Below are 3,868 nucleotides of genomic sequence, written 5' to 3'. Positions count from 1 at the left end.
CCCCTCCCGCCCAGCGCCAGTGCGTGCGTGGTTGTATGTGTTACGAGACTCTGCTTCCTGCCTTAATTCCGCACCGCTGCCGTGTGGTTCGTAAGAGAAGCTGTGTTTCAGCATGAATGAAATGCCCGTGCATCCGTATTAATTCAGGCCTCTGTCAAGATAATTGTGCTAACTCCTGTAACGAGGCTTCTCGCTGAAGTGCTCTGTAATCCCCGTCGGCAGGGGCAGAGGAGGGTGCAATACTGCTGAGTCGGCGAGCAGCAGCGCTGATGTTAATCCTCTCTGTTTCTGCAGGCAAAGGAAAGAGAACTGGAACTGAAAAACACATGGTCGGAAAACAAGCTCAGCCGACGTCAGACTCAAGCCAAATACGGATTCTAACGCCTCTGTCCCAATTTTTGGCTCTCGTCCCAGGTGACCTACTGTGTCAGACTTCTCCTGGCCTTCTGGAGATCAGCCAGGCCCCGTGCAGAACGTGGTCTGCTCGGCGGGTGGGAGGATACCGCACTCCCCTGCCCGTCAGGAGAAAGGTTTAATGCAAACCGGTCCCGAAACTCCACCTGTAATCTTTCCCCTCCCTCCTTATAAACGATACCGTGGAAGGTTCAAATCACGTCTGACTGAGGACAGTCCCAAGGCGGGTGACGTGCCTGGTGCCAGGCTCGGAGCTGTTGTCCCGTAGGTGCAGGGGCTACACCTCCTTCAACCTAGCCTCGCCGCCGGAACCTTAGGCAGAGTCTCAATAAACTTCCGATTCCCACTTCCCTCCTTCCTTGGACTCGCTGTGCGTTGGGAGTGTAATTTTTCTTTCTAAAAGACAGTGAGTTTCAAGAGCAAGCTTGGCTTTTTCTTTTTTTTTTTCTCTTTTTATTTGAGACGTCCTCACGGCTCCTTCCTCACGTCCGAGGAAATCCAGCGCTCCTCGTGCGAATGATTTTGGCTTTTTTTTTTTTTTTTTTTCTTTCTTTCAGAAGGGTGGCTGAGTTAGTGGGTTTGTCCTTCCGCTCCGCCAGCCTGTTACGTCTTGAACCGTGCTGAGGGGAAACTTCTTTACAGGCCAGAGCTTGCAGTAGAGCTGAAACGCCCCGAGTGTGGAACGCACACAAAGCGCTGAGGATCTCTCGCCCAGCACGAGGCGCTGCTGAGGGCTTTTGGATAACAGCGAGCGATGTGTGTATGTACCTTTCTCTTCCTCTTTTTCCACCCCCCTCCCCCTTTCTTCCTCCTCCTCCTCCCCGTGACCAGGCTGCCCCCCAGACTTGTTGAACCGAGCATTCCCAGTGGCGCACGGCGCGGCGCAGCTGGCGGTGAGCTCGGCAAGCGAAGCTGCAGTGTTTCCTCTGAGCAGACACAGATGAAAGCTGCCAACTGTACATTTATTTTTTCTTTTCCCCAGCTTGTTTGTATCAATTCCGTTTCAATTAAGTGTTAACTTTCCCCTCCTTGGCTGGGAAGAGGCGACCGTGTCCGGCCTTAACTTTTTCGAATGAAATCTTTTTATGGAAAGTATTAGGTCTAGGCGATACGACTGCAAATCGTGCGCAGCCTTGCTGGCCAGATCCACGTATCTTTAGCCAAATCTCTGTGGCCTCACTTAATTTGTTGTTCACCAAAGCATGTGATGCCGAAGGGAACGGAGAGCTGGTCTGGTTCTTTGATTTACATTCCCGCCACTAAGGGTTCGATTGGTTGTAACCGCAGCTAAACCAGCTAATATTTGTTATTCCAGTTAGGAAAAACTCCCGAGAGGTTGTTTTTCTCCCATGCTACCTGTTAAAAACAAGCGAACAAACCCCCGTGAATGAAGTCTTTTCTTAGAATATTTTAAAATACTCTGATTTCTAGTTTAGTTCCCTGGATGTTTTAGTACTTTGCAGAGCCCATTTTGAGTATTTGAATGACCAGAATAAAGTTACTGTTGAGTAATTTATTCATATCTTATATGTACAGTGAAATCCTCGGAGAAGAGATTTGATAAAAGGAATAAACTTTTAAATGAACCGAACCACACCTGTTTCCATCGCGAGGTGCTCAGCTCCTTGCTCGAGGCATTGGGTTTCCTTTCTCCCCACCCCGGGAAGGCTGAAGCACCGTCGCCTGCCTTTCCGGAGCGGCTGCTTCGCTTTATTAGCGAAGAACGGACGCGATTGCGCAGCCGGTGACGAAACTCTTGTCCGAGGGACTTTGCTACGTGCAGCCCAACCTCGAGCCGTGGGTTGCGCTCACCGCTGTGGATTCGTCCCTTTTAAAAATGTCCCTGGCGCTCGGCAGCTCCCGGCGGCGCTGGAGGGCTTTGCTGCAGCTAAAACGGGGCAGGAGGCTCTGTCCCCTGGCAGACCGCGTGCTCCCAAACTCTTTTTCGGCGGCCTTGGCGGGATCGTGGAGTCCTGGAGCGAGCGGAGAGGCTGGCCCTCACCCCTTCCTGCTTTTCTTTCTCCACGTCGGTGTGTAATGGCTCATTTTTAGCACTAGAGGGGAGTTAGGAGGACAGGAATCGCGGCTGACGCGCACGCTCAGCCGTTTAAACAGTGACAAAACATAGGCTTGTGAAAAGCAAAAATATTTTCTGAGGTAAAAGAAAACAACTGCAACCCCACTGCCTCCCCTTTTCCCTCCCTGTCTCGAAGCTCCAACCCATCGGAGCGTGCGGCTTGGTTCTTCTCCTGCCCTTTCTGCTCCGTTTAAGGCCGGGTGCGCCCAATGACATCGGCTCAGCGTTGTTTCGGAAAAAATGATGGTGGGGCCAGGGTTTTGGATGCCACTGGGCAGCGCCAGGGTTGCTGTCACCAACCCACCAGCCCAATTTAATCCTCGGGGGTTGGCGCTAGCCCGTGGGGCTGAGAAAACAGGCAGGGCTCGGAGGTGTCGGCACCGGGCTCGTGATGTTTGGCGTGGCCCCGGCTGTGGTATCGCTCCGGCTCGGGGCCGATTTAATGCCGACTCTGGTTGCACCAGCCCTACCCAAAAACCCGGCTCTGGTTTTACTGTAATAGCCTTTTCCGCCCTCGTTCTATTAATAGAATTTTTTTTTTTTTTTTCTGAACGTGTTCGAAGATAAATTAAATCCGTTCCCTTCTTAACTGTCTCACAGGGATTGGGAAACAGGCTGCCGTGTCGGGAAGGGCGTGGGAAGTCCGGAGCGGAGCAGACTGGGAGCACTGGTGCTGCCAGGACGCTGGTTGTCTGCGGAGGGGCCAACCGTGGCCTCGGACCCCTCCTCCCGGGTCCAAGGGCTTCGAAGGAGCCTGAGCGCTTCCTTCTGTCTGGGGGTCGTGAGGCGGGAGCTGGGTCTTGTCCCGGACCTACCTGTGCTGGTGGCTCAGGGACAGTCTCTGGAAAGCTGCTCGTAAATGTTCTCGGGACCCTCCTGCCTGGCCGCGGCCACGGCTCGCTTTGTGGTGCTCATCCTCCGGCCATGAACGGGATCATTGAACTCCAGCGGAGGGTTCGGCATCGTGCCCTGGGGAAGTGGTGGGGAGAGGGGAAGGGAAACGGCCATGAGATTGTGCTGTGCCGGGTGGAGGTTCGACTTGAGAACCAGGACATGGTTGAAGGTTGGTTCCTCACCCTCCCAGCCCTCAACTTCACTCCTGCTTTGGCTGTGAATTGGGGACCGTCGCTCCAGCGTGGAGCCCTGGGCAGGGGACCCCCTTCTCCCCCCGGGACCCTGGTGTGGCGCAAACCCCGACCCCCCCCAGGCTCTACATCGAGGTCTCGCTGAGATGTCATGTTGGGACCGAGCTCTTGAGCAATGAGCAGCTCCGTGACATGACCTCCTACAGGGATCTCACCTCCGTGTCCGGGCTGGAGGCTCCTCTCTCCTTCCTCTCCATGGTGGGAGCTGCCGGGAGCCGCCGGTTCTTTGGGG

At 54.3% G+C, this 3,868-nt stretch overlaps 1 long non-coding RNA gene across 1 annotated transcript; it reads right to left on the bottom strand.

Moving 5' to 3' along the window:
* Positions 1–2,148: 2,148 nt before the first annotated feature.
* Positions 2,149–3,868, bottom strand: LOC118453062. Its single transcript, XR_004842947.1, has 3 exons — positions 3,792–3,868; positions 3,307–3,460; positions 2,149–2,468 (listed from the first exon to the last, which is right to left on the bottom strand). It is a non-coding gene; the product is annotated as an uncharacterized LOC118453062 (long non-coding RNA).

The sequence above is a fragment of the Egretta garzetta genome, unplaced genomic scaffold, assembly GCF_000687185.1.
Source record: "Egretta garzetta isolate BGI_Z169 unplaced genomic scaffold, ASM68718v1 scaffold839, whole genome shotgun sequence".
Taxonomy (NCBI): domain Eukaryota; kingdom Metazoa; phylum Chordata; class Aves; order Pelecaniformes; family Ardeidae; genus Egretta; species Egretta garzetta.
Note: the sequence above shows the minus strand (reverse complement) of the source record. Positions and strands in the feature narration are given on the sequence as shown.